The sequence below is a fragment of the Mixophyes fleayi genome, chromosome 2, assembly GCF_038048845.1.
Source record: "Mixophyes fleayi isolate aMixFle1 chromosome 2, aMixFle1.hap1, whole genome shotgun sequence".
NCBI classification, from domain to species: domain Eukaryota; kingdom Metazoa; phylum Chordata; class Amphibia; order Anura; family Limnodynastidae; genus Mixophyes; species Mixophyes fleayi.
Genome location: NC_134403.1, coordinates 360879357 through 360902917, shown reverse-complemented (window position 1 = coordinate 360902917; position 23561 = coordinate 360879357). Strand labels below are relative to the sequence as shown.

At 43.8% G+C, this 23561-nt stretch overlaps 1 long non-coding RNA gene across 2 annotated transcripts in view; it reads right to left on the bottom strand.

Annotated features, from left to right (window-relative positions):
• Positions 1–3938: 3938 nt before the first annotated feature.
• LOC142140518 (uncharacterized) overlaps positions 3939–23561 on the bottom strand; it is a 33105-nt gene continuing 13482 nt past the window's right edge. The window contains exon 3 of one of the 2 annotated variants that reach the window (XR_012688524.1): positions 3939–4304. This is a non-coding gene — a long non-coding RNA (uncharacterized LOC142140518). Of the gene's footprint in view, positions 4305–21607; positions 21941–23561 lie in introns of those variants that run through there. The other variant, XR_012688525.1, reaches the window with a different exon arrangement.

The following is a 23561-nucleotide window of genomic DNA, read 5'->3' as shown; positions in this document are numbered from 1 at the left end:
ACACCCAACAGCCCTTTGTCTCTCCTTTATCAGCATCCAGGGAATATCTATAGTTCTACAGATCATTCCGAATGGATATAGGTCACACTCATTACTAATCATTACTTTGCCTCGTGGTGTCTAAGTCATGTGTCTCTCTTGATGGTAAGCTCCTATGAGCGAGGCCCTCTCCCCTCCTCTTTCATTTTATGTTCTCGTTATCATGGCAGAGAAAAAAAAGTGTCTGAAACAATTTCTCAAATGAGAACTTCTACAATCCGTTCTTCATGTGTGTATAGAATACATAAAACACAAGTACAAATATATTACTACCAAAATGTAAATACAATGTAAGTTCAACATTTGTCTATAATTCAGAAATACATTGATAAATAAATGTCTGCATGTACAATGTCCTTTAATATATATATATATATATATATATATATATATATATATATATATATATATACAATTAAATTAAGTACCTTCCTTTAATCTCAATAGCGTTTTGGAAAATAAAAAAAAAAGATTCTTTAAGATACGTGAAATGTACAATTAAGACCCAAGAGGACATCTTTGCTCTAACTCCCCTTATATGACAAAGTTTTTAAACCATGATCTATTTCCTAGGAAACAGACACCACTGTCATTTAATAATTAAACATGCATTAAATGGGTGGGGACAATATGGGTAATCAATACACCCTAATTAGGATGTTCCAAAATAACCTCTAAATGATCTGACAAAAGAATAAAGTCTCATTTGCCAAAGATAATACTGTCCCAAGGGAAAAGTAATATTCCCACCGGACTCCCATGTAGCCATTATCAGGTAATCTACTTATCTGTAGAACCACGAAGATCAATATATGATGTACCGAGGTCACAGAAGCTGCTCTATCTGCCTGAGATCGCGGATGAATGATGGATGTGTAATGTTTTATTGCTAATGATGCACCGTCATAAACTAATAAGTCTGACTTTCTCCTGATAGAGTACATTAAGGCTGAGTGATATATGCTGACATTGGACTTATGTCTGTACCACTGGAGGATATGAAGGCTGGGTCATTTAGCTGGGACCACACCTGTCTTGTAAGAGGTGATGGATAAGTCTTTCTTCATAGCTTACATGGGGACCACATCTGTCCTCCTGAAGTCTATACAGGCTGATTATCCAGCCTGTCTTCATGACTTACATTAGGCATCTATATCCTCTGGATAACGCCCCATTTCTCCAGGACTTACATTGGAGCGACATGAGGAGACTGGATAACTTGACTTACAATGAACTTATCTCTGTAATGCCGGGTTATATGAGGGCATTTCATGCAAAATCTACTTTGAAGAATCAATGAGATCACCAGCATTTCAGAACCCCATTAGTGTGCGCCGTAAGGGGCTATTCTGCATTATGATGACCCATAATGTAACAAGAGTTTACTAGTCAGGTAAAAAGTATTAATAGCAGCAAGTTGTAATTAGAGGCACACACACAAAGTGGAGGACAGAGGTATATAAATAATAGGGGGGACAGAGGTATTTACATAATAGGGGAGGACAGAGGTATATATTTAAAAGGAGGACATAGGCGCATACATAATAGGGGGGACAGAGGTATATACATAACGGGGGGATAGAGGTACATACATAATAGGGGAGGACAGAGGTATATAAATAATAGGGGAGGACAGAGGTACATACATAAAAGGAGGACAGAGGTATATACATAATGGGGGAGGACAGAGGTATATACATAATGGGGGAGGACAGAGGTATATACATAATGGGGGAGGACAGAGGTATATACATAATGGGGGAGGACAGAGGTATATACATAATAGGGGGGGGGCAGAGGTACATACATAAAAGGAGGACATAGGCACATACATAATAGGGGGACAGAGGTATATACATAATAGGGGGGGACATAGGCACATACATAATAGGGGGACAGAGGTATATACATAAAAGAGGTGTTATCACCGAGGTGAGCCCTTCATACATAGCGTGAAGCCGTATCACCCACTAGTAACATTTGCACATATCCCACATTCTGTTTGGCTGTGTTGCTGAGTGAAGTTATTCTTAGTTATAAACCACATTCAGCAGTAAGTGGCTAGAATAGGTTTTCTACAGTGTCCTTCAGTGGGATTTCTGGCAGGAAGTGTGGTGTGCACCACAAAATATATTTCCCCATGATCACAAATTCCCAAATATGTTGTGTTCTGATAAGCTCCTGAGACATTTACACATTTGTAAATGTCATTAGTAGTTATTACTTATTTCATATCAAATTGTACTTTAGGTTTTGTGGTCTTTTAACATCTTGGATTATGGTTTAATCAATAGGACTGGCCAATTTCAGTTCCCCTGCGCTGTGCCCTTCTCTGGGAAGGGATCCCCCCACTCAGGGGCGCTGAAAGGAGGGAAGAGGGGAGAGGTACAATGTACCAGGGTCTAGGCCTGCCCTGGCCTGATTGAGCAGTGGGAGGAGCCACCAAACTCATGTGGCCACGCCCCTTTAACAGCTATATAAGGGGCTCCAATAAGTTGCTGAACTGGGGCCCGAAATTCCTCTTGGCAGGCCTGCCCCCCACTATTTGCTACATAGAGGGACAACTACATAAAAGGCCGGTTGTCAAAAGTAGGGAAAGACACTTTTATTTTACTTAAATATTAATCAATATCCTCTCCTGTCATTCTGCGGCCTGTCTCCTTTCCAGTAATTTTGTGTTTTTTAATTAGTCTGATTCCTCGGTTGCTGACAATACAAACAATGTTCTATGACTTTACCTGTGTAAAGACTCCCTGTTGTAGAAAACTCATAAACAATTTCACAATAAAGAACAATAGATCTTTTACTATTTTAATAAAGCAAATATTGTTAGTCTTCCTGATCTGCAGATGATAGATCCCGAGGGACGGCACATTATAGATGAAATGTGAGAAAGATTATGTGCTACATGTAATATTTTTTCTTTTTCAGCTGATACTGTGGATGACTCACATCGAGCTGGAATCTACTGTACATATTGACACAGGGACAGGAGCCGTCAATGAGCGCTTTGATTTTATATTCCTTTTCTAGGCTGTTTTTTTTTCATCACAGCTCTTGAGAAGGGATAAACATGTTCTTATCTGTACCTTGGAACTGTTGCAGTAAGTTAATAAATGACAAGGTTACAGTATTACACTGCGGCCCTTTGTCAGAAAATGTCAAGTGTTGCCCACATCAGCAATGTTAATACAAAGGGAAAAGTTGGATTGGTGACAAAGGTTTATCTCTATTACCGAAGGATTAATGACACCTAATGGTCTATGAATCGAGAGTAGAGCCCTCTTACCTCATTAACCATTTATTAATACTCACCCTTTGGCACTTTATAATTTTTTTTTATTAATAATGATAATTGCGCTGCAGGGACCATCTCTTGAATATATAAGTGTGGCCTTTGTAATAAAATGTGGTAACATTATCATACAGGCCACGTGGTCAACGGCCTTCTTCATTTTGAAGGTAGTTCTGTCAGGGCCACCAAGAGAAATTTCGGACTCTATTATTGCTTGGAGCTCCTTCATAGACACCTAAGAGGGCGGGGCCACACCAGGTTAGTGACTCCTCCCACTACACAGGCCGGTCACGCCCTCCACCCCAACCCCGTCGGCTCCCATGAGTGCTGTACAATGGTGTCATAGAATAATGTGTCTTAATAAAAAGACCAAGCCAATTTGTTGAGCACATGGCTCCCGGTAATCCCGAAACTGAAGCAACCTGGGTCAGAGCTAAACCTCCTGGGAGCTCAGGGCTAGGTCGAAGCTGTGACCTCTGCAACCTTTATCCGAGTGCCGTCATGACACTGACCAAGATTCCTCAGAATAAAAACAGTCAAAGGTATAACGGCCAGAGGGGCATCCGACTGTCGCCTTAGTGCTTTGTAATCCATGCTTCCAGCCCTAGTCTTTACCTACTAAGCATCACTCCTGACAGAACGAGAAACTGTGGTCTGCCGGGCATGACACATTCTTACCAGTTCAGTCATTGTTGCTTCATACCCCTAGTATGAAACTAAATAAAATCAGTTACATGCAGAATACCATTCAGAATTCCATCTGACTCACGGGTAAACACTGCTAAAAAGTCTTAAACAATGTACAAACATTATATTGTTGTATCGACCACACAGCACCTTATAGCATGCCTCACATTCTAAGCTACGCAGTCTCTGGGCTGGTTGTCTGGAATAATCCTTCACCGGAGAATGAGCCGCTTATCTATCCGTTCCAATCTCTCCTGGCAGCACAGTGATATAAAGATCTCATCTAAAAAGGATTATAAAATAAATGTCCTTAGCAATTAAATTACTTCAATTCTCTCTCGGTAGTAAACGGTGCATTAATAATAAATCACATAGACAGAAATGTGCCCGAAAATGTTTAGGGTCAATAAAAGTTGTCATGCTCCCTGATTCAACATAATACAGCATCTTGAGTTCAATTCCCGACTATGGCCTTAACTGTGTGTGGAATTTGTATGTTCTCCCCGTGTTTGCGTGGGTTTCCTCCGGGTGCTCCGGTTTCCTCCTACACTCCAAAGACATACTAGTAGGTTAATGGGCGTGTGTGTGTGCTAGGGACTGATGTGAATGACAAATTTTCTCTGTAAAGCGCTACAGAATTTGTTGGCACTATGTAAATAAATAAATGATGATGATGATGATCTTGTAGACTTCTCAAGTATTTTTTAGTAAAGTTGCAGCTCAGTGTCTTCTTGCCATGTTGAGTAATAGGTTTTTGACATGATCCTTGTACCGCCCACAAATGTGCAAGCAAAAGCCACACCAACTCGTCCCCGTGTAATAATAGTGCTTGTGTTCAAAATAAAAGAGTCCCTGTAGGCCCCAGCCTAATGCCCGGGGGGTGGGTGGTCCAACCAAAGGCAAGTGTATTGTGCTCGAACCTTACTCTGTGCCCAGAGTGCTAGTGACTGCTGCTGCCCCCACCACCAGTGCATTCTCAGGACACCTCCGGGCCCTCTCCACCTACACAGATGCCTTGAGCTTCTAACATCAACGGCCTTCTGGCAACAGGCCAAGGGTTCCCGTAGCCCTTTCAGGGGTGGCCTACAACCCCTCACTCGGACAGGTGCTACACTTGATCTTAGTTAAAAAGTCGAGAAGCAACCGGAAGTCATATAGGTCAGGTAGGTAGAGGGATTTATCTGAGCAGCGATGTGCAGACATCAGACTCCAAAGTTCATAGCCGCAGTGGCCTGGAGGGCTGCTTCCAGCTGTTACACTCGGATGGCGACCACGGAACCACGTGAGGTCAAGGTGAGAAGGGCAACCTAAGGAGCAATGACATACTGGAACATGCCTCGCCCGACTGGGAGTCTTCGTCTACAGCCGTGGCACTGTACTGGCTCTGGACAACTAAGAATTTGAACTGCATGTGGCAAAATTATGCAGAAACTTCTATTTTGGATTGGTCAGTGATGAAATTTCAGTAATAACAGGAACACAGCATATAAGTTACCAGGCCTCGATATAATGACAGCAGATGAGGCCAAGAATAGCGCATAGACAAACCGAGGGGGGGGGGGGGTTCCTAGGGCCTGGAAACCCCCCTCCAAGCCTGGGGCACTGTATAATTGAGGTGGCTGGACCCTGCCCCAGCTTCACACAACTCTGCTTGAAAAGGGAGAGCTGCGTGCACCTAACAGTAGTGCAGGCAGCATTGCCCATGTATATTATGGGGATAGGAAGAGTTGGAGAGCAGCCAAGCACTGTCCAATATTATAGCCCCGCCCCTATGCATGCTGGTAACGCCCACTGGTGGCGTGGTGTGGAAACCCCCCCTCTACAAATCCTGCGTTTGCCCCTGTAGCGGACGACACATGGTATGATCCATGGGTGGCAGAATTGCGGAGGTGGGGGGCTACTTTTTGTGGCATCAGCTTAATATTTTCTTTTATAATTACTGGTATAATATATTTATTTCTTACATCTTAAATTAACAAAATAAAGAATTGTCAGGCTGCCGAACCTGTACCCATAATTACTCTGACAAGCCTATGTATCTTTTGATGAATCTAGGCCTGCACCTGACTCTAGAACTCCAAATTGGATTATAGTTAGGAGTCAGATTAATGTGAAAGACCTCAGTACAATTTACTGTATTTCTACACTGAAGCTTGTGAGTCTAATCTCTTGAAAAACAGTAAATTATTCTCCTTGAAATTACCTTGCAGAAAGCTGCATCTCCTAGATAATTCGCCCACACAGGAAACGTAGTCGGTCACATCAGTTACTTGCTTCATGACCTGACCTGCACGCCATTCAGTGTTCCTACAAAGTCATCTAAATTGTCATCTGTGAAGAGTTCTTCTTGCAGATGGAGTGTAACTTTCTTCTTTTTAAAAAGTACTCGTCGCCTACTACATGGTAACTATTGTGAGGTTAACAAAAACAAACATGTTAGATGTGTGAACACCGACACCACAATCTTATGTCACTGGTGTGAACCAGTGACCGGATCCTCACATCCCTAGGCTGTGCTGTTTGAGGACCCTGCTACTTCCACTATCTCACACATCATGACACAGCCCCTGTTAGATGCAGCTCTCTCCTAACATAATCACACAAAGAGACAGGTCATTGCTTCCTAAACACTCAACACATGCTCGTGAAATACTCTATGCTGCTGTGTACATTATAATAATCTACACCGAATTGAAAATAGAGTACTAGTAGACAAACCAGAGGAAAGAATGTTAGCAAAAAAGTATTTAGACCAACTGAAATGACCCTAAGGGGAACTTTCCAAGAACATTAAAAATAAACTTGATAAATGCGATTATATTAAACTTAAGAGGTAAATAGAGACTTGGGACATAGGAGAGGGATCATTTTGTTTTGAAGAGGGACAGGAAGGTTTGGATACAAATGAGGCACTTTATCTCCAAGAAAGGGACAGCTTAGACCTATACTGCAGACTCATTTAAATTCAAGTTTGAACACTGATATACCTTCATGGGCTGTTTCACTGTTTAATCTAACTACCCTGAAGTCTAACCATGCAAAGCTGCTGGATCTAATAAGAGAATTACAGGAAAGTAAAAATCAAATAAGTCCCCCATAATTATTATACATTATTTATATCATGCAATGCTTTACAGAGCATATTTAATCATACTTGCCAACGTTTGAAAAGTTAATTCCGGGAGATTTCGGGCAGGGGGAGAGGTTGGAGGGTGGAAGGGGCGGGGCGTGGTCAACGGTGTCATTTTGGCCCCGCCCCCCCACAACAAAATGCCCTTTTTGTCACGGGGATGGGGCCAAAATGACGCGATTCACAGCGAATCGCGTCATTTTGACGAGCAAGTTGCAGTATGCGGGATACTTGCCTGCTCTCTCGAGAGTCCGGGAGCATTGGCAAGTATGTGTTTAATCAGTCCTTGTCTCATTGGAGCTTACAGTTTAAATTCTCTACTATAGACACACAATACTTGCCAGATTTCTGACACTTCACTCTGCGTTTTGCGTGGCGCCATAAATCGCTCCATTTTGCCCCCAGGGGGGATCAAAGCGTTGCAATTAAATAGCGTTATCAAATAAATGATAATAATAATAATTTGTGGCAAATCACGCCATCAATGTCTCTGCTCGCCCACTTCACTGGGAAGTAGTGTCAGGCGCCGCTCGGCGGCCGCCCGCCCGTCCACACAGAACGTCTGGTTGCCTAGCAACCAGACGCGTCACTTCCCCTTCCGCCCGGCCGGCCAGCTCAGACCCAGAAGCGTCCCCGTTGCTAGGCAACGGGACGCTGCTTGAAGAGAGCGCTACGGCGCTGCAGGATGACTAGCGCTACGGCGCTACAGCTATGACAGCACTACTAGTGCTGAGGGCATTGGCTAGCAGCACTATTTAAGTCCCTCTGACCTCACTTCCTGTGCCAGAGTTTCAGGTCCTTTCCTGTCCTCCAGCGTTCCAGTGTTCCTGTGTTTATCTGTTTCCTGACCCTTGCCTTCCTCCAGTTTATTGCCGTTCGCCTGTGACCATTGTGACCCGGATTGCCTTGACTACCCCTTTTGGATCTCCCTTTTGTACCTCGCTGTCAGAACGTTATCGACCCGGCTTGATCCACACCCCGTTTGGATTCTCCTTGTGTACCTGCATTGCCCGCACCGTTGCCGAACCTGCCTGTCTGACATTCCTCTCGTGCTTCGCTATCTGACTCGTGGAAGGACCGCGACCTGCGTGTTTCCTGCAGCTAAGCCCATACCTCCTTGCGGGGGTCCCTGGTGAACACCAGGGGCATGTTAGACTCCGCGCCTTCCTCCGAGTAGTGCCAACGATAGCAGGTACGCTATACTAGTCGTGACAAGTAGGTAGAATGCGAGAGGGTGATCTGCTCTCCTCACAGTACCCGAAATTCACACCCCACAGCATTAACCTACGAGAATGTTTTTTGCATCGGAGCAACCGGATGAAGCTCATGTGAAACTTCACCCACACTGTGCCCTTGTTGGAATAGAACACGTCCCCAGCATTGGGAGTCATGAATGATAATCACTGTGCCACCATCTCACGCATATGTATGAAGGTTGTGCAGCTCAGGATTTCCTACACTCCAGAAATTAAAAGGATTAAAATGCCAATATGGGTACAGAGTAAAGTAAAACAAACAAACAAAAAAAAAATCACCTTTACTAAAGTAAACAGAGTAGTCGCACAGTTACATTAACATAACCTGGCATCTAAACTTGAAAGGTCTGTTTACATTAGAGATGGGCGGGTCCGGTTCTCCGAGAACCGAACCCACCCGAACTTTGGGTATCCGAGTACCGAGCTGAGCAGCTAGGTACTCTCCCGCCCGTTCCGAATCCAAATCGAGGCCGAACGTCATTGTGACGTCGTCGGATCTCGGGGCTCGGTTCCCGCGATACTTCAACTTTATAAATACACGCCTCCACAGCAATCCATCGCCATTTGACAGAGGGAGAGAGCAGGGTGTAGTCATAGGCTAATTAGAGCAGGGACAGAGAATACAATATTGTTCTTGCAATTGCTCTAACCAAAATCGCTAGTGCAGAGAGGAGGATAGAGGTTTATTATTTTTTCTTCATATTTGGCACTCCCCAGCGCTTTTGGGGTGTCCCCCATAATTGTGCATAAATATTTCTGGCTGTCAAAAGTCATATCTGTCAGCAGTATCTACTAAATAATTTTTAGCACTCCTCAGTGCTTTTGGGGTGTCCTCCCTAATTGTGCATTAATATTTCTGGCTGTCAAAAGTCATATCTGTCAGCAGTATCTACTAAATAATTTTTAGCAGTCCTCAGTGCTTTTGGGGTGTCCTCCCTAATTGTGCATTAATATTTCTGGCTGTCAAAAGTCATATCTGTCAGCAGTATCTACTAAATAATTATTAGCACTCCTCAGTGCTTTTGGGGTGTCCTCCCTAATTGTGCATTAATATTTCTGGCTGTCAAAAGTCATATCTGTCAGCAGTATCTACTAAATAATTTTTAGCAGTCCTCAGTGCTTTTGGGGTGTCCTCCCTAATTGTGCATTAATATTTCTGGCTGTCAAAAGTCATATCTGTCAGCAGTATCTACTAAATAATTTTTAGCACTCTTCAGTGCTTTTGGGGTGTCCTCCCTAATTGTGCATTAATATTTCTGGCTGTCAAAAGTCATTTCTGTCAGCAGTATCTACTAAATAATTTTTAGCACACCTCAGTGCTTTTGGGGTGTCCTCCCTAATTGTGCATTAATATTTCTGGCTGTCAAAAGTCATATCTGTCAGCAGTATCTACTAAATAATTTTTAGCACTCCTCAGTGCTTTTGGGGTGTCCTCCCTAATTGTGCATTAATATTTCTGGCTGTCAAAAGTCATATCTGTCAGCAGTATCTACTAAATAATTTTTAGCACTCCCCAGTGCTTTTGGGGTGTCCTCCCTATTTGTGCATTAATATTTCTGGCTGTCAAAAGTCATATCTGTCAGCAGTATCTACTAAATAATTTTTAGCACTCCTCAGTGCTTTTGGGGTGTCCTCCCTAATTGTGCATTAATATTTCTGGCTGTCAAAAGTCATAACTGTCAGCAGTATCTACTAAATAATTTTTAGCACTCCCCAGTGGTTTGTGCTCAGAATGGATTCAAAGCAGTCCACATATGATCTGAATGAGCAACCAGGTTCTGTCACCAGTCCTGATGTTAGTGTTCCCAGTACGTCATCTGGCCAAGGCGATGTCAAACAACAGAGTGTTTTCAAATTAGTGCAAAAAACAAAAACCAAAAAAAAATTTACTGTATTGAAGCGAAAAAGAAGTGTAACTGAGCAAAAGTTAAGTGACGATAAAAAAAAAATTGCAAGCATGCCATTCTACACACGCAGTGGCAAAGAGAGAATGAGGCCTTCACCTTTGGCTATTAGTGACAGATCCCAAAAAGTTACCCAGCCTACAATTGGTGCACAACTACTGTTACGCGTCAAAGCCGAGCTGCAAGATAACAGTGAGGCATTACAGGAGAATATTTGCTCTGATTCACAAATGACAACAATCCCTGTGGAGAGTCCATCCAACAGTGGGATGTCTAATCGTGAGCATTCTGCTGATGTGTGCCTTAATAGCCCGAGTGTAGCCGGTGATACCCAAATTGAGGATGCCACTTTGGAATTAGAAGAGGATGAGGGGGAGATTTGTGTAGGCGACGAGGGCGCTAATGAGGATGTTGATGAGGATGAGGTTGTTTGTGTAAGTCCTGCACCAGTGGCAGCAGTTCTGGCACGTGACAAGAAAAAGGCCATTGTCATGCCTGGGCATAAAACAAAAAAATCCACTTCTTATGTGTGGAATTATTTCTACCCAAAACCAGACAACAATTGTATAGCCATTTGTAGTGTATGTCAAGCCACAGTCAGTCGAGGGAGGGACCTTAACCATCTTGGAACCTCGTCTATGTTACGCCATTTAACGAGAGTTCATGGCAAAGTGTTGGGAAAAACTGAAAGTTCTTCCCAAAAGAATACAAGCACTCCCTCATCAGCTAAGACCCTCCGCTCACCGACATACCGACGGCTACAAAATACACCCACCACACTATCCTCATCAATATCCTCAGTAGCGCTCGGAGTTAGCCCGGCATCCCACTTAAGGCTGGATGACTCCGGCACTATTATTGATTCCTCTGAAGAAAGCGTTAGTCCTGCTGCTGCTGTTGCTGCTGCTGGGGGTGAATCGTCATCCCAGAGGCAGGTTAATAAAATGAGCAGTCCTACATTTCAGCAATTAACTGTGAAACAATCATTTGCGAGGGGAAGCAAATATGACAGCAGTCACCCAGCCGCCAAGCGAATCACAGACGCCATGGCTGCAATGTTAGTGTTAGATCTGCGTCCAATCTCCACAATAAACGCAGCTGGTTTTTCACAGTTAATTGAGGTTTTGTGTCCGCGTTACAGAATTCCATCACGACACCATTTCTCCCGTAAAGCTATTCCACAACTATACCAAAAAGTGTGTAAAAATGTAGAGATTGCGCTGATAAATGCCATTCTGCCCACTGTTCACTTAACCACAGATATGTGGACAAGTGGAAGTGGCCAAACCAAAGACTATATGACTGTGACAGCCCACTGGGTTGGTCATTCACCTTCACCAGCAGGAACAGCAGCAGCATGTACACCACTACGTAACATTTGTCACAGGCAGGCCACTCTTTTTGTATCACCGGCTTCACTAACAGGCATACGGCTGACAATTTGTTACGCAAACTGAGAGATGTGATTGATGCATGGCTTATACCACTCGGACTCTCCCCAGGGTATGTCATTTCAGATAACGCCAACAATATAGTGCGAGCATTACAGCTGGGTGATTTCCAACATATTCCCTGTTTTGCTCACACCATCAACTTGGTGGTGTAGAGCTTCCTACGAAATAACCGTGAGGTGCAGGAGATGCTTTCGGTGGCCCGTAAAATTTCAGGCCATTTCAGGCATTCAGCCACAGCATGTAGGAGATTACAGCAGCTCCAAGAGCAGTTTAACTTGCCCTGCCACCAACTTAAGCAAGAGGTGGTAACTCGGTGGAATTCCACCCTGTACATGCTTCAGAGGATGGAGGAACAGCGCAAAGCCATCCAAGCATATTGCACAAGTCATGACATTGGGAAAGGAGGGGGGATGTATTTCACTCTTGCACAGTGGGGAATCCTTTCAGTGCTGTGCAAGGTGCTGAAACCATTTGAAGTTGTGACATGTGAGGTCAGTGCAGACTCTGCTAGTTTGAGCCAAGTCATTCCTTTAATTAGACTATTGGAAAAGCAGCTTGAGAAAATGAAGGAGGAGCTGAAAGCAAGCAATTCAGCAAAGTATGTTGGCCTTGCCGATCAAGTACTCAATTCGCTTCACAATGATCCTCGAGTTATTAAGATCTTGAACTCGGATCAGTACGTTTTGGCCACTGTGCTTGATCCAAGGTTTAAAACCTACATTGAGTCTTTACTTGTAAATGAGCGAGATGTGAACTTTTGCAAGGAGCTATTGCTCAGCAAGTTGGCCGCTGAACTGGGCCTCGGCTTGACGACGTGTCCTCCTTCACTTTCTCAAGCTGTTGCTCGTAAAAAATTAAATTTCCAAAAAAGAAGCAGGGAAGACACAGGGGGCAGACCAGAACAATTTAACATCTGGGCTGGTTTGAAGGATTTTTCAAAAAAATGTGTCACTTTGCCCATAACTCCATCTAATATGAGTATAAACATGCAAAGGATGGTGGAGGATTACGTTCAAGAGGTAGTTGATATGGAAATGTCAGACAGTCCCTTTCCTTACTGGGAAGAAAAGCAGGCCATTTGGAAACCCATGTACAAACTTGCTTTGCAATACCTAAGCTGCCCACCCTCCAGTGTGTACTCTGAACGAGTGTTCAGCACAGCAGGGAACTTAGTCAGTGATCGCCGTAGAAGGTTACTTCCCAAAAATGTGGAGAAAATGATGTTTATAAAAATGAACTACATCTTCCACGAGGAAGGCCTTCACCATCCAAGACATCCAAGCACTGACTGTTCTCTAATGGCGGATTCAAGCGGCGATGAATTGATAGTCTGTGATGATGATGTACACACTGATGAGGGTGAGGATTAAGCTGAAGATGATGCCGATAACATCTTTTTAAAACTTTCTATGTAAGTGTAGGGGACAATCTACCCCCAAAGAGGAAAGGGACTTGTGGCATTTCCATATCACATACCATCTTGAAAGGCTGCTGTTAGGGCAATTTATCCTTAAGGGTAGGGTGTCATAGACAGAGTGACCCTAAACTGGCTTTGTCCATTTTTCATAATATTGTACAGTCTATAATGGCTGAATTTTTGGGTATTTTATACAAGTGGAGGGGGGCCTAGAGAGACAGAAACCAAACTGGCTTTTTCCATGTCAATTAATATTGTACAGTCTATAATGGCTGAATTTTTTGGTATTTTATACAAGTGGAGGGGGGCCTAGAGAGACAGAAACCAAACTGTCTTTCTCCATGTCAATTAATATTGTACAGTCTATAATGGCTGAATTTTTTAGTATTTTATACAAGTGGAGGGGGGCCTAGAGAGACAGAAACCAAACTGGCTTTCTCCATGTCAATTAATATTGTACAGTCTATAATGGCTGAATTTTTTGGTTTTTTATACAAGTGGAGGGGGGCCTTGAGAGACAGAAACCAAACTGGCTTTTTCCATTTCTTTACATATTTAACTATAAGTGTAGGGTGTAATATACATTCAAAGACGATGGCTGCATTGCCAATATGCATAGATGGAGAGGAAGACAATCTGTTTTGTGTGTAGAATAGGCCTACCAACGAAGAATTAAACTGTTTTTTTGGATGATTTATTACCTCAACAATTAGATTACTTGTCTCTAAAACAGTTGGAGCACTAAATTGGGTTAATTTAGGCCCAAAAACATGGATTTTCCAAAAAAATAGCAAAACAAAACCAAACAAAACCAAAACCAAAACACGCAATGGCGGTTTTGCAAAACCAAAACCAAAACCAAAACACGACTGTAATCCAGATCCAAAACCGAATCCAAAACCAAAACACGGGGGTCAGTGACCATCTCTAGTTTACATAGAACTCCGCAGAGTCAACTAAGTCCACTATATTGAGGACATTAAGTCAACTTTGTTGAACCAAAACTGAATCCATTATTAAAGAAGTAACATTTATTATAGCAAACAGGTGCTGGGACGGCCTTCCAATCATCATCATCATTTATTTATATAGCGCCACTAATTCCGCAGCGCTGTACAGAGAACTCGCTCACATCAGTCCCTGCCCCATTGGAGCTTACAGTCTAAATTTCCTAACACACACACACACACAGACAGAGAGAGAGAGACTAGGGTCAATTTGATAGCAGCCAATTAACCTACCAGTATGTTTTTTTGGCGTGTGGGAGGAAACCGGAGCACCCGGAGGAAACCCGCGCAAACACGGCGAGAACATACAAACTCCTCCCAGATAAGCCCATGGTCAGGAATTGAACTCATGACCCCAGTGCTGTAAAGCAGAAGTGCTAACCACTGAGCCACCGTGCAGTATAATGCCTTTTGTGTTGCCTCCATAGCCTTAGGAATCTCCATAACTATCCATTATAACACATCATTTTTGTAAGGGCATTGCCCGTGTATTGAGTGCTGCCCATCATTTAAACAACTTGGTGACTCACACAAGGCTTCACTTGAAGAGTTAAAATAAAAAGCAAAGTCCAGGTTTTTTTTTTCTGTGAAATGTAAAAAACCTGACATTTGGCATAAATTCAGGGTGAACTTTGTTCTGTGCATCTTCTTGTGAGAGCCCTTAACAAGTCCTGACTAATCAGCTGGCTCCTGAGCAGTGAGCAAGTATTTACACCTCTGACCTGACTTCACTGTCTGTGTTCCTTGTTCTGTCTGACTTCTGCTGGCTGCCTCATTTCACCTTCATTATTCCTCTGCAGCCATGCAGAACAGTGCAATCAGTGTTATGGAGCCGAACAGCGACCAGGAAAACACCTGTTTAATCATTTGTTTTATTATTTCACTGTACACAGCCTGGGACAGCATTAAAAATATGACCTGAAAGGGAACTTTGCTCATTTGTAGCTGCCCCACCCCCATTAATAATAGTAGGAATGATTTGCAATGTGCTGCTATTCATTTTTGTGCTGCTTCCTGTTGGAAAAACAAGCTGATATTAAAGTTATTTCTAACCTATCTATTTGGAGATATCAGCTGATGTGTATCAAGTGAGATTGAAAAGATGATAGTCTGAGCTCACACACCCCCTCCCCTCACATTCACTTCAATATATCATTGCAAACAGCCAGGCTTCTGTTAAAGCATCTATATATGCATCAATATCACAGGTGACAGGGGCGCACGCAGGGGAAGTTTCTGGGTCTCCAGAAACCCCTCCTCTCCGTTAAAGAAGTGCCCTACATATTGGCACTGTACTATACAGCAGCCGCGGCGCTGTCAAAGAAGCGTCCGCGGCGGTGCTGTATACAATACAGCAGCGCCGCGGACGCTTCTTTGACAGCGCCGCGGCTGCTGTATAGTACAGTGCTGCCTAAACGGAGCTGCTGCGCATGCGCGGCAACTCTCTCGCTTTTTTTTTTTCGGCGGAGGGAAACTCCCCCTTAAAAATCCTCCGTGCGCCCCTGGGTGATATGGAGAAATTGGGCTAATGCTGTAGGTTATATGGGCCAAAAAGGATCACTTTACCCAATAATGAAATTGAGAGAATCATTATGAAAATGTAGTTGGTACCCACAGATAGCCCCTATCAGCCAGAAGTGAACCGGATGCTCCACCTGACAGGTTATAAGGTTGGATCTTATCCGTTTTGGCCACGTGCATGGTCAAATTGAACAATAACGGCATTATCGGCCCATATTTTGTTTTTTACTTTATTGAGCAATGTTGCCGCACTCTACAGAACGATTAACTCTTACCATCGGAGAGAAGCTAATATGTTTAATTAGCATATTTTCTAAGGCAGTAGAGACATTAATATATTTGTGAATTCTCCCATATTTAGGAAATAATTATTAAAAAAATGAATAATGGACAACTCCTTTAAAAAACTTTAGAAAATATTACTGTAGTACGGCGCCCAGGGGTGCCGTGGCGCTGTCACAGGGGTGCCGCGCGCCAGCCATAGAAAAAAACAAAACAACACAAAAACTTACCAATCCGCGCGGCGCCGGGACCCAGCATCCACCTCTCTCACGCAGCGCAGCGTGTCACTGAATGTTGACATTCAGTGACAGCTGCATGAGAGAGGTGGATGCTGGGTCCCGGCGCCGCGCGGATTGGTAAGTTTTTGTGTTGTTTTGTTTTTTCTATGGCTGGCAGGCAGCAGGGGGGACAGAGGAAGGGGGTCCAGCGTGGCAGAGGAGGGTGGACCAGAGGGCAGAGGAGGGGAAACCAGTGTGTCAGAGAAGGGGGGACCAGCCTGGCAGAGGAGGGTGGACCAAAGGGCAGAGGAGGGGGGACCAGCGTGTCAGAGGGCAGAGGAGGGGGGACCAGCGTGACAGAGGAGGGGGGACCAGCGTGGCAGAGGGCAGAGGGGGGACCAGCGTGACAGAGGAAGGGGGACCAGCGTGACAGAGGAGGGGGGACCAGCGTGGCAGAGGAGGGGGGACCAACCTGGCAGAGGAGGGGGGACCAGCGTGGCAGAGGGCAGAGAAGGGGGGACCAGCGTGACAGAGGAGGGGGGGACCAGCCTGGCCGAGGGCAGAGGAGGGGGGACTAGCCTGGCAGAGGAGGGGGGACCAGCGTGGCAGAGGGCAGAGGAGGGGGGACCAGCGTGGCAGAGGAGGGGGGACCAGCGTGACAGAGGAGGGGGGACCAGCGTGGCAGAGGAGGGCGGACCAGCATGGCAGAGGGCAGAGGAGGGGGGACCAGCGTGGCAGAGGGCAGAGTAGGGGGGACCAGTGTGACAGAGGAGGGGGGACCAGCGTGGCAGAGGGCAGAGGAGGGGGGACCAGCGTGGCAGAGGGCAGAGTAGGGGAGACCAGCGTGTCAGAGGAGGGGGGACAGTGTGAGAGAGCGCAGAGGGAGCAGTGGGAGAGAGGGCAGAGTGTCTGGATGCAAAGGGGTCAGAGTGTCTGGATGCAGAGGGGGCATTTTTGCATACAACTAAATAAGAATTTCTGTCCTGACCTAAATACTTATTACAATTTTTTGACCCAACTACTTCTAAAAGGAGGACTCAGTAATTATTTTGGAAGGGTGCCTTGAAAAAATTATGGAGACTCTAAGGGTGCCGCGATCTGCAAAAGTTTGGGAACCACTGCTGTAGTAAATGCTTTTTCCTGACATCTCACACTGTAGCTGTCAGATTAGCAGGTGGGAACGGTCACCTATGGCCATGTATACGGTGCACGGGGGTACAAAGTGGTGCACTAAGTGATTCTGGTTCCTTGTTAACTGATGTTATGAAACTAAACACTAAGCGAGTCACCTTTTGGCATATATTTCTTATTATATATTACATCCTGCTCAAGTAAAGTTTGCCTGGTTTACAAAGTAAGAAGAGAGAACCGTGTTTGTCCAATCGTTCCTGTACTATAAATGTTGTTTATAACTCCAAAGCAGGGTCCTGGATGCCTCTCAGTGTGGGGTTGTCCCACTGATAATATCTTAAAGTGATCTCACCACAAACCCCCTTCATAGACTGTGCTACCTCTTGGCTGAGGAACTATATAATAGATTCAGTAAAGTTGTTGGTTACCCAGGCCCAGATTAAAGTCTTTTGTCCCCCTAGGTGTTTTGTTCAAAACTTCAAAAATGTAGCACCACCCCTCTGTTTAAATTAGGCAATCCTGATAGCTTATGTCAAAATCAGAACCAGTCCCGGGGGTAAATGTATCAAGCTGAGAGTTTTCCAGCAGGTTTGAAAAACCAATCAGATTCTAGCTATCATTTATTTAGTGCATTCTACAAAATGACAGCTAAAATCTGATTGGTTGCTATAGACAACATCTCCACTTTTCAAAACCGTGAGAAAACTCTCAACTTGATACATTTACCCCCTGGAGTTTATTGTAAAAATCTTATCCCAGTTCTAGTGACTAGTGTAAGAAAGTAGATCCCAGTTCTAGTGGCTAGTGTAAGAAAGTAGATCCCAGTTCTAGTGGCTAGTGTAAGAAAGTAGATCCCAGATCTAGTGGCTAGTGTAAGAAAGTAGATCCCAGTTCTAGTGGCTAGTGTAAGAAAGTAGATCCCAGTTCTAGTGACTTGTGTAAGAAAGTAGATCTCAGACGTGGTGGTTAGTGTAAAAATCTGGCCTAGGCTCTGTTGGTTTGCTGGGCCACAGAGAGGAACCTCAAACCCAAGGTGCAGCCGCTACTTGGGGGGGGGGGGGGGCTCACGTCCTTGGCAAAAAGCAGCGCTGATTGTGCTGCCTGGGGGTGTGTGACCTAGTGGACCAATAAGGAATTATTGGTGCATGCAGTCACTTTCCCCTGCGTATAGTCATATAACCACCCAATTTGACCTGAACGCTCCCATCTTGGTGCCCCTGGTGATTAGCAAAACTAAGGAAATGCTAATCCATGCAGCTAGTGTAATAATTAAACCACATTCCTGGTGGCTGGTGTAGAAATTAGATCCCAGTGGCCAGTGATTACTTTTTCCTGTTGCGTTCCTTCCTCCTCCTGATTGTGGCGGTGATAGAGTTCCTGCTGCACCTCCTGTAGTGAACGACCGTGCTCAGGGTTCACAGCAGAAGGAACCACTGCCCACTAAAACCAATGATAGTGTCAGGTGCAGAAAGCGCACTCTGTAATGTCAGTATTTGGGTAAGATTTTTAATTCACAGACCAGAGCTCCAGATTCGGGACGTGCAGTTTCCCATATGAGCGTGACTTCTAAAGGAAATTAATTATATTAGTTATAGGACAATAGATACGTGGAATCTTTCTGTGTTGTAAATAACACAAGAATGCTCTACTCCCTGTAATCAAAGAGATTAATGCTCCCAATTAGTATCTGTTTTGATAGCACAGTCTAAGATGCAGATAATCCAGATATTCTAGTTATATTATAGTTCAGGACTGGGTGCTGTTGAGCTGGTTTGTGAAGATATGACATTACAAATAAAACAACAGTTACGTCGGAGGCGGAAGTACCGTGGCAGAAGAGAGTGCGGCTGCTATGGGACCAACCTCAGCAGGAGTGCTGCAGACACTCTCACCTCCCCTGGCTTACTGAAGCTCCCTCTAGTGATCAGGCTGTGGCTGTTGTTATAGTAACGCAAAGGAAGCCTGTGATTGGATAACAGTGTAGACTGCTTAGTATTTGTTACTATAACACCTGCAACAGACTGATCAGTAGAGGGAGCTTCAGTAAGACAGAGGAGTTGATAAATTGCTTCATATACGTAAGGGCCCTTCTAAAATGTTGCTATAGGGCCCACACATTTCTTGTTGTGTTATTCCCAGAAGAACTGCTTAGTAATATTTCTCTTATTTTATCCTATATTATATTTTATATATTTAGACAGCCGGTTTCAGGGGCAACACAATTAATTTACCAAGTGCTATTTTTATTGCCGCAAAAGTCTAAATTATGTAATTATCCATTGTCCATAGTATTTATAATAACAGAAGTATCAGTGTCTAAGTTTTGTAGTTGACATCACCCTGATACAAATGTTTATGTAGATTTGTATAGAAATAAGAGGGACACTGTTTAAGTTGCGGCCTCAGGCAGCGGAATAGTCACATGATACATAACCCCCAGGTGTACTTTTCCTTGTAATAATATCAATTACAACAGTGCTCCTAGTACTGAATACCGACCTGCTGATGTCTTTACTAATCAATGTAAAAGGAATTGGTGAGTACTTGTGACATCACTTCTTCCTGGGGAGAACTATAAATTCTCTCTGCAATGGATTATGACATTGGCAATAGTCACGTGTTATACAGTATGCAAATTGTAAGTTTAAAAAATGAAACACTTTTATTAATTATTTGTAGCATAAGCAAGCAAAATAGTAAGATCTGTTAACTCTTCTTAGAAATGGAGTACAGATACTGAAAACAATAAGCGTAAAATTGTTTCAGCATTCTGATATCCTAAAGCTGCCTGCAGTATATCTGAATGTAGCTCATTCTCATTATTATAATTACCATTGTTTATTTATAAAGCGTCAATCGTATTATGCAGTGCTTTATGGAGGACATATAATCCTACATATCAGCCCCTGCCCCATTAGAGCTTACAATCTAAATTCCCTACCATACACACACATTAGGATTCATTTTTTCAGCAGCCAAGTAAACAATTTATCAGTACTTTTTTTTTGGACTGTAGGAGGATACCTGCGCAGACGTGGGGAGAACATACAAACTCAGCAGAGATAGGGCCAGGTTGGAATCAAAAGCACGACCACAATGCTAACCACTGTGCCATTGTGCTTTGCTAACTTGTTTGTCCCTCTAGTTTGGTATTTGAGTGCAAAATGTGTAAAAAAAGGTAGCTTGGGGGGCATATTGCGTGACAAGGGGAAGGATGGAGGGTCATGGACTTGCCCATGTACATACTTCTCAACTGACCCAAATCTGAGAGGACAGTCCTAATTTTGGGGGCTTGTCCCACTATCCCAAGCAAGACTTGGGGCCTATTTATCAATCACCAGTGATAAGGATAATTTTTGGTGTCTTTATGGAGAGGAAGGAAAAGCAGGAAGCAGGATAGCCCACAGAGAGGTAGGTTCTAGTAACTAGTTTCCCCAGAAAAGAACCATGGTATATATTATGTAGCCCCTGGTTCACTAGGCAGGGTTGGGTAATTTTACAATTCTAGATTCTCAGATGCAGCATCTCCACGGGTCTCCACTCTCTGGTCTCTGTATTGTCGCTCTCAGTAAAGTCTGCCAGGAATCGATTCAGAGAAACCCAACTCAAAAGAAATGACTGGTGATTACTCACACACCGCCAAGTAACAGGGTACAAACCACGTGGCACGTTTATTCGTTGGCCTGGCAATTGGAAGGCCAGTAAATCAATATATAACAAATAGGAAAAGAGGAACTTGCCCTCAGATAAATTAAGGGAGTTGCAGTGATTGTTGCAGTAGAAAAAAAGTTTCATATAAAATGACCATAAGAAGAATTTGTTACAAATGTTTAACATGAAAATGAGGCACAATCATTAATGACATAGATCAGAATAAATACTGAAGACGAAAGTAGCTCATTTCACAATAAGAATGATAACAAGATGATAAAGACAGAACCACTAGCATGCAAGCAGCCAAACCTAGGGTGGGCCTAACCCTGGCAGTATTCACATCTGGACCTACAGGCACACACCCTAAACCGGCCAGCAGCTTATAAATACACACATAAAGATAACAGAAAGAAGAGGACATCTGTGACTCAGGAAATTACACAATTGCTACTAGACTGTACTCTGAGTCATATTAAGATGAGTTAGCAGCAGGTAGCATTAAATGCCATTATTACAGACCTGGCCAATCTGCCGGCTCTCTAGGTGCTGTGAAACTACAAGCCCCAGCTTAATTTGCCAATAGATAGACAGCCGATCGCTGTCAGGGCATGCTGGGACTTAAAGTTTCACAGCACCTGGAGAGCCACAGGTTGGCCAGACCTGCATTATAGCGAGAGTAGCACAAAGACAGTTACCCTAAGTTTCTTCCCTGAACAGGAGTAATGAGTCTCTTGAAGAAGAAGAAAATGAGGAGAGTGATCACATAAATAATAATGATTACATATATGTGAGGATTATGATGTTAGGAATAGTTCAGACTACATTAAGCGGCCCGGGGTCAGAACTCAGCCCTGTGTACGGTGCAGGATTAAATGGGTCACTCGCACTTGCCCTGGAGATCGTTCTGGAGACCTGGTTGGTAGAATTAGCAGCAAAATCAGGCATCTGGAACATAAATAAAAACATACATAAAAAATCAGTAGTTGCTTTATGTATATTTTTATTATTGTGCGTTATCAATAAAATGTGTTATATCTTTTATAGATTCATCTTTACTGGGACTTGCATATCTTCAGTGCTCTTAATTTTCTTTTGATTTTTTAGTTTGAGGTGTTTATATATTTTTGGCTATATTTTATTTTCTATTGACAGAATGTACATTAGTTTATTTGTGATTTCATATTTTTTCCTAGCACTCTCTTTTAGTCTGGCTCTCTCTGTTAGATTGGCAACTCTTCATGTTAGACAGGCAGCTCTTTATTTTAGATTAGCAGCTCTCTCTGTAAGAATAGCAGCTTTCCTCATAGAATTCAACCCCTCTGTAATGGCAGTGCTCCCTCTGCTTCACCCCTCCTGGCGATTTCAATCTTGGTACTCACTTTCTGGACAGTTGCAGGGGCCACTAGCAGGCTCCCTTGTATTGTCTGTGCTGCCTCTCTTTCCCCTGCGGTTCTCTGCAGACAGGTGGTGTTCCCAGCAATGGGCACGCATCCTGCCCCATTTGGCCGTACTCCTGCACTCCGTTGCCAAATTCCACTCTTCCCCCCGGGGTCTGATGTGGCTTCCCAATGTCTGACTTCTCGGCATGCAGGGCGATGTAGTTCCTAGCACAGTGGAAGTCTTGCACTATCCCCAGCATGAGACTATCCTCCCATATTGCTTCATGCCCAGAAAAGAGAGTCCCATATGGACGAAAGCACTTAAACGCATACATGTTGAAGTAAGTGAAGTTAACCTTACCTGCAGGAGTTAAAATGCCACATTCCAGGCCGACCAATGAGCAATGAAAGGGAGAGCCTGAAGATCTGTCTACATAAGTCCTAGCATGTCACATGCCCTTTCTCATTCATTGCTCAAGATCCCACCCACCTATGCCCTTTATAGACCACCCTGCTCCCGTGCCATGCGAGTTTTAACCTGGTTCTTTCTTTCCCACACTACAGAGCAGGCACAGTTGGTGGAAAGTCACTGTGGGCAGCGGCTGATCGTTACAGCGTTATCGCTGATTGACCGCTGGTTCAACCCCCTTCTAGGAAAGTGACTTGTGGTCCTTTTTGGTCAGGATCCCTTGGCCCGCTTCTGAGGGCGGCCATTGTGTAGTCACTCTGATGTCAGATTTAGCGCTGGCCAGGTAGTTAAGGATTTGTCCCGTTATGTGGAGTAGGTCGTTAGCCGTCCACATTGGTTCCAAATATCAGTTTGATTTAGCTGCCTCACAGTTCACTTTCACCACCACTTATTCATTTAATTAATTAATAAACTGTGACCTTCTTTAATCACTTTCATAAGTCATCGTGACGTCGTCGGATCTCGGGGCTCGGTTCTCGCGATACTTCAAGATTATAAATACCAGCCTCCACAGCAATCCATCGCCATTTGACAGAGGGAGAGAGCAGGGTGTAGTCACAGGCTGATTAGAGCAGGGACAGACAATACAATATTCTGATTCCAATTGTGCTAACAACAATCGATAGAGAAGAGAGGAGGATAGAGGAGTCTTTTTTTTTTTCATTATTTGGCACTCAAAGTGCTTTTGGGGTGTCCACCATAATTGTGCATAAATATT